The sequence below is a fragment of the Hypanus sabinus genome, chromosome 10 (genome assembly GCF_030144855.1).
Source record: "Hypanus sabinus isolate sHypSab1 chromosome 10, sHypSab1.hap1, whole genome shotgun sequence".
NCBI classification, from domain to species: Eukaryota; Metazoa; Chordata; class Chondrichthyes; order Myliobatiformes; family Dasyatidae; genus Hypanus; species Hypanus sabinus.
The window spans coordinates 86,952,006-86,964,535 of NC_082715.1; positions in this window are offsets into that span (position 1 = coordinate 86,952,006).

The window sequence follows — 12,530 nt, forward strand, 5'->3', positions numbered from 1 at the left end:
AATCTTATTGAATGAAGGAACAAGCACCACATTTGCTTCTATTCCTTGTGTTCTTATATAATGGAGAGAACTATGGGATTGAGTCACTGAATATAGTCAAGACTGAGATGGGCAAGGTTTTGACTCCCACGACTGTGTGAAAAAAGTGCTAAGTTCAGGATCAATAGGTGGGGATGGCAGAGCAGACCAGGGATTTTACACTGAGTGTATGATAACTTCAAAATACTGAATGTGGAAACAACGATTATGTGGAGCATGGAAACAAGGAGTTGAGACCAAGATGTGATCAGCAAAGGGGTCATATGACCTTTTTACTGATGTTAACCCCCTAAAAATTAAAAAAAAACAAAATTACCCACTTCATCCAATATGAAATTAGTAGCACAGGAACAGCTTCAAATTCACAAGCTGTTCCCTTGAATGCTTAATTTGTTACCCAACACCGCCAAAAATATCCTAAATCAGTTTGCAAGCAAAAATACTTGAGGCCTATTCAAATCTACTTGTATAAATCTTGGAAGGTCTCGTGAACCCAATAGCATGTTAGGCGATTATAGCAGTAACCAAAAACTACTTCAGTCTTGGATCTCCAATTGCAAACTTCAGTGCCCAACTACATGGATTATGAGCACTTTCAGGAGCAGAGATGTGCCTTCAGATTCAGGACAGGGAGAGTTTTGATGTGGGCTAGAGTCAGGGTAAAAGAGTATTCAGGAAAGGTGGCTGCAGTTTCTAAGAGAGGGAAGTTGATGGCATTCAATGAAGAAGCCAATAATGGCTTTAACACAAACACAAATTTTGGAGGAACTCAGCATGGTCAGGTAGCATCTATGGAGGAAAATGAACAGTTGGCATTTCAATCCAATATGCTTCATTAGGATTGGAAAGGATGGGGACAGAAAACAGGGTAAAAGAGTAGGGTGAAGGGGAGGAGCACATGTTGGCAGGTGAGGAAGGACACTAGGAGGGTTGGGGGGGGAGGGAATAATGCAAGAAACTGGGATGTGATAGGTGGGGAAGGCAAAGGAATGAAGAAGGAATCTTCATCACTTCATGGAGAGTAGACTGTGGAATATAGGAAAAGGTGGGAAACCAGAGGGAGGAAGATGAGGGTCATGAAGGTAGGAAGGGAGGAACAGAGGGGGTTAATGGAAATTAAAGAAATCCATGTACATACTGTCAGGTTAGTGTTGGCCAGAAAGAAAGAGTCTACAAATCAGTGAGTTCAAATGAATCAAGGACAGTGGAAGCAGACAGACTAATTGTCTTTGTTCTTGCCGCATGCTTGGGGGTGGAGGCTGCCATTTTGTGAAGACACTCCATTCTCCATTTTGTGAGCTTGATCAATGATTTAAAGACACAATAATACTTCAAGTAATCTGCTTAACTGGAGATCATTTCCAAATACAAAGTTATTGTGAGATGTTCTTTGGTTGGCTATAATATACAGGTTTGTGAATGTTTGGGCTGGTGCCTGCCTGCAATGATTTGAGTCGTCACTTATTGAGAACAAAGACCATAAATTATCGACTGTCGCTTGATAGGAAGAGGGTAATGAATAGATGCTAGCTTGGTTTAGAACCAAAAGTAAAGTGTTAAAGGACAGACACATGAACTGTGGCCAATGACACTGGGATATGATATTTCAATTGTAAGCAGTACATATAAAAGTGAATGCTTCATGTGTGCTGGCAGTGCCAACTTCGAAGGATAACTATTGCAGATACAAGTGTGAGCAACTCTGCTTGAAACATGTGGTGAGTGAATTGGGAGAACAAGGAATGCCTGGCCAGCGTAAACTCCTTTGCCTGGGTAATACCTTTGCTATTCTTTGACTATTCAGGAGAGTCAGGGATACTTACCGAGTGTGCACACAAGGTATTTAGTGTACTAATTCATATACTTGTTAATTTAAAGAATAAAGGTATTGAGATCAGTGATGATGCAGGAGATAGTAGTCTGATGCATTTCAGTAGGATCCCAGTTAATGGACCAGTAACATAAGATGACAATGAGCTGCTGTCTGGCCTCAACAAGGTAGAGGTTAGTCCACCAAACTATTATAGCACCATTCTTGTCTGCAGGTTTGATGTTGTGGTGGGGATTATTATGTAGAGTGTAGAATGTATAGATTGGGGTATTGGTGCACAGTGAAAGCTGGAAAATGTGGTTGCGATGAACTGTGTCACAGAATCGCTGGGTTGGGTCAGAGGGGATGGGTAGATTGTTGGATTGGAGAGAGACCAAAGGGGCTGGAGACAATCAACACCTTTATCCAGAAGGATATCAGATTAGGATTTGGAGTTTACCATACCTCAATGGAGTCCTACAGTCAGATATTTAAAAGTTCAAAGTTCAAAATAAAATTTATTACCTGAGCATATACATGTTCCCACATACAACTGTGAGACTCTCTTTCTTTGGGCATACTTAGAACAGTAATTGTAAACAGGAACTTAAGTAAAATTAAAATATCAGGAACTGTAAACAAATGTACAGATGCAGATTATAAATAAAAAGCCATAAATAACAGGCATGAAACAACAAGATAAAAGGTTCTTAAATGAGTGTAGTTACTCCCTTTTGTTCAAGAGCCTGATGATGGAGGCTAGTAACTGTTCTTGTACATTGTGGTACAAGTCCTGGGGCATCTGTACCTTCATCCTGATGGCAGCAGTAAGAAAAGAGCATGGCCTGGATGGTGTGGACCTTTGATGATGGATGCTACTTTTCTACAACAACATTTCATGAAGATATGCTCAATGGTTGGGAAGATTTTACCTAAAGATTGGGAAGACTGAATCCACTACATTTTGCAGGATTTTCACTCAAAGGCATTGGTGTTCCCATACCAAGCTGTAGTGCACCCTGTCAGCACAATTTCCACCACACATCTATGGAAGTTTGCCAAGGCTTTTGATGACATGGCAAATCACCACAGGGGAAGCAGAGGTGCTGTTGTGCTTTCTTTGCAATAATATTTATACAATGGGTCCAGGACAAATCCTCTGAGATAGTGACAGCCAGGAATTTAAAGTTACTGGCCCACTTCACCTCTGATGATTACTGGCTCATGGACCTCTGGTTTCCCTCTCCTGAATTCTACTATCAGCTCCTTGGTCTTAATGACATCGAGTGAGAGGTTGTTGTTGTTATTACACCACTCTGACAAATTTTCAATCTCCTTCCTGTATGCTGATCCATCACCAACTTTGATACAGCCCACAACAGAGGTGTCATCAGCAAACTTGTACATGATTTTTGCTGTACATAGTCGCACAGCCATCGGTGTAAAGCAGTGGAGCAAGGGGCTAAGTACAAATCCCTGTGGTGCTCCTGTGCTGATGGAAATTGTGGAGAAGATGTTTTGCCAATGAAACTGACTGGGGTCTGCAAGTGAGGAAATCCAGGATCCAACTGTACGATGGGGTACGGAGGCTGAGATCTCAGAGGTGACCTATTACTTTAAAAGAGGGTGATAGTGTTCAAAGGAGAATTAAATTTGAAATGGAGAATGTTTAAAAAAAAATGTAGGACCACAAAGCCATTGACCTCTGGAATACTCCCAGCACCACATGCCAACTACAATATACAGAGGTGAATAAAGCAGATTAGTAGAGATAGTATTTGAGGAATTAAGAGTAAGAACTCAATCCTTTAAATAGGAGAACACAAAAAGAGAGCACAAGAGGTCAAGGATAGATACCAGGTCTAGTAAATATGGTTGAGGTGCAGAATGCACAAATTATTGTGCATTAACATGACATAGATCTTACAGATGATTTTAAGGTCACCAACTGCCCGTCATTGCACCACACTGTTCCTTACAATAATGTCCTGATTTCTTCTGGGTTTCTTGCTTCCAGCACATCGGCATTTGCCTGAACAGAACAAGTCCTTTCTCAGGGTAAGCACCATGTCCAATCACACAATGGCTTTGGTAGCACATAATGTGTTATAATACTTCCATAGTGTCACAAGTACCCAGATACAGTGAAAAGCCTTTGTTTGCATGGAATTCAGATGGATTATTCCTCACACAGGCAAAAAGGAAAAATGCAGAAAAACTACAGCTACAGAGAATGTACTGTGGAGATAGACAAATAAAATGCAGGGGCACAAGCCGATGCAATCTTCCTGGCTCTGTGCACTACTTCAGAGCACTTTATCAACAGCAAAACACTGTTTATTGATTACAGTTGGCATTCACTACCATCATTCCCCAAGTGCTAATCGACAAGTTTCTTAATCTGGGCTTCTGTACCTTCCTCTTCAGTTGGATCTTCAGCTCTGCCCTTGGAAGACCACAGTGAGGCCAGGAAGATAATAACATCTCCTCACTGAGGAATCAACATAGGCGCACATCAAGGATGCATGCTTAGCCTATGATTTTCTCCACACTCATGAAAACTTATAAATTCACAGATGCCAGATTGGCAAAATCCCAGATGGGAACAAGAGGGCATGCAGGAGTGAGATAGATCAGATAATTGAGCGGTATCGACAACAACCACAAACTCTGCACCAACAAGACCAAGGAACTGATTGGAGACTTCATGGTGTTATGATCCCAGCCCCCTCCTTTGTGAGAATCGCAAGAGCACCCGTTGAGGGGGGGGGTCAGTAGACCCAGGAAGTGGGAGAGAGAAAGACGTGCTGAATAGACTCAGGAAGTGGGAGAGAGAGAAATGTGCCGAGTAGCACGTTTCACCCAGGATGCAAAATAAGGCAACAGCGACTATTGTCTCATGGAGACCACGTGAAAAGCCGTCGGGCAAGGTGGGCTGGTTGAGAGAGAGATTGCATCATCCCAACCTGATTGACACCTGCGACCCCGTGAGGAAGTATAAAGGAGAGTCTCAGAGGGACAGCCCCTTCAGACGCACCAAGAAGACACGAGAGTGATCCCGCAGTAGCGGGAAGCCATTTTGAAGGAAGCCACATGGGTTAGATTCCTGGATTGGAATTTGTGGCTGGAATCACGGAAAACCGCTTTTAACTAACATCGGGGAGAGGGAACCAACGTTCCCCCGATTCCATGGAAGCTTCATAAAGACCCAGCAAGTTTTTCCTCTTCTCCCCAATCTCTCTCTCTCGGTCGCCCTATGTGAAAAGCAGCAATTCCCAAAAGGCTGAAGTGACTTTTATATTTCCAACGGACAATATATTATCCCCTAGACAACAGTAGAGCTCACTTCTTAATGATGATTATTACTATACCCGCGCTTTAGATTGAGTATTGACGACGTGCATTATCTGAATGTTTGTATTAACCTTACTTTTGTGCCCCTTTATAAATAAAAACATTTGAAAATAGTGACATCAGACTTCAACGGACCTCTCTATCTTTGCTGGTAAGTTATCCAGTTATGGGATATGTAACAATGGATGGAGAGCAAGCTGGGAGAACAAACACCAGTCCTCATTGAGAAGTCAGTTGCAGAAAGGGAGAGCAACTTGAAGTTCCAAGTTGTCAACATCTCAACAGATGGGCCCAAACAACTGATAGAATCATGAAGTATGCACATCAGTGGCTCAACTTCACTAGAAGTTTGAGGAGATTTGGTTTGTCACCAAAGACGCGTGCAAATTTTGATGAAGTTTATGGTGGAAAGCAGTGTGACCTGATACGGAGGCTCCAATACAGGTTTGCAAAAGCCTGCAGAGAGCTGAGGTAGGTTATATGTTTAGAATTCAAAGATAAAGTATGTGTGGGGAGGCCGGTTTCCTGTGCTCTGTGTAAGATGTCGGAAGTCCTGGAGACTCGAAGCCCCTCGGCCACATCTGTGGTAGGTGCGTCGAGTTGCAGCTCCTTAGGGACCGGGTTAGGGAACTGGAGATGCAGCTTGATGACCTTTGTCTAGTCATGCAGAGTGAGAACCTGATACAGAGGAGCTGCAGGCAAGTAGTCACAAAGGGGCCTCAGGAGACAGATAGGTGGGTACGAGTCAGGAGGGGGAAGGGCAGGAATCAGATGCTAGAGAGTACCCCTGTGGCTGTCCCTCTTAACAATAAGTACTTCTGCTTGAGTACTTTTGGGGAAGGCAGCCTACCTGGGAGAAGCAACAGTGGCCGCACTTCTGGCACAGAGTCTGGCCCTGTGGCTTAGAAGTGTAGGGAAAGGAAGAGAATGGCAGCAGTGATAGGGGACTCTATAGTTAGTGTGTCAGACTGACGATTCTGTGGACGCAGGAAAGAAATGCAGATGGTAGGTTGCCTCCCAGGTGCCAGGATCCGGGATGTTTCTGACTGCATCCACGATACCTTGAAGAGGGAAGGTGAACAGCCAAAGGTCATGGTACATATTGGTACCAACGATATTGGTAGGCAAAGGGAGGTGATCCTGAAAGCAGACTGCAGGCAGTTAGGAAAGAAGTTGAGAAGCAGGACTGCAAAGGTAGTAATCTCAGGATTACTGCCTGTGCCATGTGACAGTGAGCATAGCAATAGAATGAGGTGGATGATAAAAGTGTGACTGAGGGATTGGAGCAAGGGGGCAGGGATTCAGATTTTTGGATCATTGGGACCTCTTCTGGGGCAGGCGCGACCTGTACAAAAAGGATGGGTTGCACTTGAATCTGAGGGGGACCAATATCCTGGCAGGGAGGTTTGCAAAGGCTATTGGGGAGAGTTTGAACTAGAATTGCTGGGAGTGGGAACTGAACTGAAGTGACGGAGGGAAAGGAGGTTGGCTCACAAATGGAGAAAGCTTGGAGACAGTGTGAAAGGGTGTGGTGAACTACATATACCTGTCTGGACACTTCCCTGCTGACTGCTCCTGTGGCTCCTCCCACAGACCCCTGTATAAAGGCGATCAAGGCCTGAACCCGGCCTCTCAGTCTCCAGGATGTAGTATGGTGGTCACTCACTGCTTGTTCCTTCTTCCAGTCAATAAAAGCCGATATCTCGCCTTTATGTCTCAGAGAGAGTTATTGATGGTGCATCAAAGGGAAGATAGGCAGGTGATGAAGAAGGGACATGCTTAGACCAATGGTTTGAGATGTGTCTATTTTAATGCGAGGAGTATTATGAATAAAGTGGATGAACTTGGAACAGGATCAGCACTTGGAGCTATGATGTTGTGGCCATTACAGAGACTTGGATGGTGCAGGGGCAGGAATGGCTACTTCAAGTGCCAGGATTTAGATGTATTAGAAAGGACAGGGAGGGAGGAAAAAGAGATGGGGGCTGTTGATCAGAGGTACTGTCACAGCTGCAGAAAAGGAGGAAGTCATGGAGGGGTTGCCTACGGAATCGCTGTTGGTGCAGGTTAGGAATAGGCAGGGGTCAATAACTCAACTGGGTGTTGTTTTTTTTTATTAAATAGACCACCTAATAGTAACAGGGACATTGAGGAGCAGATAGGGAGACAGATTCCGGAAAGGAGCAATAATAAGAGTTGTTGTGGTGGGAGATTTTAATTTCCCAAGTATTGATTGGCAAGAGTGATGGGCTTAGATGGGGTAAAGTTTGTTAGGTGCATCAGGAATGTTTTTTGAAGTGTGTATGGAACTGGATTTGATGGCAGAGGTACTTAATGAATATAAGGACGCAGTAGTGGGTGTGTGGAATGCACTGCCAGCAACAGTGGGAAAGGTGGATACAACTGGGCCTTTTCAGAGTCTGTTCGATAGGTATATAAAAGAAAGAGGGCTATGCGGGTAGGTAACAACACAGCAGACCAGGCAGCATCTACAAGGAGAAGCGCTGTTGACATTTCGGGCCGACCCTTCGTCAGGTATGCAGGTAGGTAGTTCTGGGGAGTTTCTGCAGTATGTTAGATGGTCAGCACAACATTGTAGGCAAAAGGGTCTGCAATATGCTGTAGATCACTATGATTTTTTTTTAAACAATGTAGGCACACCCTTCCAGACCATGAGATCATTTTCAACAGTTGGTACCTGAATATTCAGCATCCATCAATAAGGGCCTTCACCATCTAAAGCAGTCCCCCTCTCCTTTCTACTGTCTGAGACATTCCAAACCCATATTCCCTCCTCCAGATTTTTGCATGGTCAAAGAACACTAGCTCATTATTATTTGTTTTAAACTATTTATTTTGCAATGTGCTGTACTGCTATCACAAAAATTTCTTATCGTAAAATTCAATAGTAACAAACCAGATTCTGATGACATGGTACATTGGGAACACTATTCTAGAGACTGATAACAATTTAACAGATGCTGTTCTTGAACCTGCTGATTCATTGCCTTCAAGGTTTTATAAATTCTGTCCATTTAGAGAGGGAAGAACAGCCAACATACTGCGGTGTTATATGGAGGGGAGACTGGTTTGCATGATAGACTGGCTGCTTCCACAACTCTCTGCAATTTTTTTTTTGTAGTCTTGGGCAGAGTCGTTGCCATTCCAAACTGTATTGCATCCGGATAGGAGGTTTTCTTTAGTGCATCTGTAAAAATTGTTGAGGTTCAGCAAAAATGCTCAGTTTCTTAGCCTTCTGAAGTAGGAAACTGATATGTTTGTCCTCAAGGCTCATCAGCTCTCTAAGCTGTCAATGGAATTGTTTCTAAGGTTTTGATGGTGAAAAGATGACAACAAATTTGCAAGAAATACTAAATTGAGGTAAATGTGAATCATATGCCTGATGCAATTGCAACACACACAAAATGCTGGAGGAACTCAGTGGGCTAGGCAGCATCCATGGAAAAGAGTAAATAGTCAATGTTTCAGATTGAAAACCTTCTTCAGGACCTACACCCAGAATGCAGCAATGGCATCAATGATTATGCAACACATTTGACATTGTTATTCCAATAGAGAATACAGTTCACATAGAAACACAGAAAATCTACAGCACAATTTCCACCCCCGTGTTCCACAGTAGCCTGGGGTACATCTCGTCCAGTCCTGGTGACTTATCCAAATTGACACTTTCCAAAAGCTCCAGCACATCCTTTTTCTTAAAATCTGCATGTTCAAGCTTTCAGTCCACTACAAGTCACCCCTACAATCGACAAGATCATTTTCTGTAGTGGATATTGAAGCTAAGTATTCATTAAGTACCTCTGCTATCTCCTCCTGTTCCATACACACTTTTCCACTATCAGACTTGATTGGTCCTATTCTCTCACATTTTATCCTCTTACTCTTGACATACTTGTAGAATACATGGCGTTTTCCTTAATCCTGCTCACTAAGGCCTTTTCATGGCCTCTTCAGGCTCTCCTAATTCCATTCTTAAGCTCCTTCCCGCTAGCCTTATAATCTTCTAGATCTCCATCATTACCAAATTTTTTGAACCTTTCATAATGAAGAAACAGCATGGACCACAAATTGAAATGAATTCTTTATATGTCAGTTTAACCTTCTTTGTTGTTGGGGAATTACTGATGTACAAGCTCTAATGAATACTGAAGCTTGAGATTTTCCTGAAGTGGGGGGGGGGGGGAAGAGGAGGGGAGAACTATGATCCCTTCGAGGATTCACCCCTGCTGCCAATCTCAATCCAAGATTAGAGGAGTAGGAGACCATATTTCCCACAAAGCGCTCCTTTCAAAAGTTTACCTCAAGCTGCCTCAGCATTTCTAACAATTACAGTTTAAAATTGCTGCATTAAAAATCCAGCCTGGCCAGATATTGTATTTATTCAGTCTGTTTACAACTGCTGAAGTGTGATGTCTGCCTAATCATGTAAGGTACCTCTAAATAATGTTGGCAATATGAATGATCTCCCACAGAATGAGTATGCACAGAAATTATTCTTCTATATTCCCAGGATGAAACGGACACAGGTCTTCTGTGCAGTTTCATTTAATTCATATTTTTACTTAAACCCGAATTTCTAAATTCCTCCTTCAGAAAATGTACCTGCTCTGTGGCTGCCCAGTGGGTCAGCAGAAGTGCAGAAGTAATAACAAACGGTCAAACAGGCAGAATTATTGAAAGCTGACATTAAAAGCAAGGCTTGCTCAGATGAACCGCATTCACAAGAAATGGTTCTGACTTTTCAATATTAAGATAGCAGCAAAGACAGAATCCTGCTGTGCTAAAATTAACAATTTAGCCAGTAGGCAGAACAATTAACTGTTATTTTAAATTTAATAAACTTTTCCACTGACAAAGACTGTCAGACCATCTGGGTGCACACCATTGCTGAACTCCTCGTCAATCGATTCTGAGGCAATTTAAGATTGAACATACATTCATTGGACAATATTTACAACTAATCTGAGGGAGTGAAAACAAGTTTTGTTGCCAAAACTGTGTGGTGGATTGCTGACTTGAGGCCTTGGCAGTATGAAGTAATCAATCTATTATCAAAAGTGCTGCAAGAGGCATATGTCGGATGTCCTAGATAGGAAAAGACTGACAACATGAAACTCAACATCTTTTACCCTTCGAGGAAATATTTTGGTCTAATAAATACACAATCTAATTGAATGTTACTCCAATTTAGACACATAATATGCGCTTAGTCTTACTTGTCTGACTGAGAGCCATTTCGCATGTGCAGCTATATTTGACTGCATTAATTGCTCCCTCTACTATGAAAACCAATCCCCCACAGTTCATTGATTCTGATTCACTCCTGCATCTTCACCATTGCACATAGATTTAAAAGGCAAGTTTTGCAATTCATAATTTTGACAACTTTTATGAATGATGCTTTACTCTTCAGTTATGCTGTACATTTTATTCTCCTTTAATATAATTATCCTTTAGTAGCTGCTCAATCTTAATGGGCACAGCTCAGTTTTGACCATATCAAATGTCCAGATGATAAAAATAAAAGGTGTTTTATTCAAATGCTACTAGAATGCTTCCTACATAATCAAAAAGGGGAATAAACATTTCATTGTTCTTAATGTATCTAGTGAAAGTGTGGTTGCAGCAAGTTGTATGTTTTTGATTTTGATTATATGTGAAGCTTGTAGCCTAAAGATCTATCCACATGTTAGTATTCCAGTGCCATATGACAACTAATTTATCAGGGAAGCGAAACAAGGACCAGTAAAATGAAAGTCTCTCATTCTATGGGGATTTCTCAAAGGGTTCTGACTTGTAACCTCATCGACATAAGGCACTAAACTACAATCAATCAAGAGACAAATTTTAAAAAATTGGTGCATCAGAGAGCAGTCCAAACCTAACGAAGTGTTTGCTGTACTGTCACAGATAGGTTCAAAACTATCACAAAATTGTGGGATTGGATTCAACTTGATGAAGTAGATTACGTTTACATTGGGAGAGCAAATACAAGTTTGCACAAATCTGAATACATTTTGGAAGTACAACATAACAGATACATGGCTGATAGAAGGACAGACTGAAGCTCAGTATTCCAGGATACAGATGCAACAGGCATGTCCCAGGTACAAGGACACAAGGAGGGAGTGGGGCCAGCTTTGATAAGGGAAGACACAACAGTAGTACTTACAGATACACAGGGTTGGACATCCACTGAGGTCAGAGAGATTGAACTCAAACAAGAAGGAGAATATCACTTTTGTGGGTCTGTATTCCCAGTAGTCAGCAGAATTCAAGGGGCTAGTGTATACAGAAATTGCTCCTATTTGCAAGAATAAAGTTGTATTAGTGGGAGATTTTCATTTCCCAACATTGACAGAGCAAACCAGAGAGTTAAGGATTTGAACAGGGCGGAATGTATGAAATGTCTCCAAGAAGATTACCTGAATCAATATACAGAGTGCAACAATGGATCTTGCATGAGGAAAGAAGGGAGGACAAGCAACTGAAGTGGCAGTCAGGGAGCACTTTGGTTCCAGTGACAATAATTCTATTAGCTTAAAATAGTGGTAGAAATGGATGGGCTAGGTCCACAGGCAAAGGTCCTAAGTTGGAGCAGGCCTGATGTTAGAGGGAAATCAGAGAGGATCTGCCAGAGGTTGATTTGATGAGGCAGTCCAAAACCAAGGGACAAACGGCAAGCCTTTTTTTTAATAAAAAATGTCATGGCAAGTGATCAGGGGATCATGTTCCTGTCAGGGTGAAGACAAGTCTATCAAGTTTAGGGAAACTTGGCTGACAAGAGATAGTGAGGCTCTGATCAAGAAAAAGAATGAAGGCTTAGGTGGCTGGGATTGAACAAATCCCTTGATGACTATAAAAACTGTGAAAACACACTTAAGAGGGAAATTAGAAGGCAAAGATGCACAATGAGATGCATCTGCAAGAAAGGTTAAGGAAAATCAAGATCCTATATTAAGAGAGCACGTCCTCTGAGATCAGTAGGGCCTGCTAATGTCTTGAGCTGTAGGAGATGGGCAAGATTTCTCTTCAGCATTTGTGGAGGATAAAAGTATTTGAACAGGTAGAGGAAAGCCACATAATCACAGGGAGAACACACATACTCCTTACAGAGAGCGGGGTAATTGAAACCCTGTTGCTGGCACTGTAAAGCATTATAATTGATACTGTACATTATATGTTACTGTACTACCCATTCCCATTAACTAAAGAGATGAAACTGCAAATGTCAGCTCTTTTTAGAATATCTGGACAGGGAATTGTCATTTAACAAATACCTTGTGCTTTGTTCTGCAAAAAC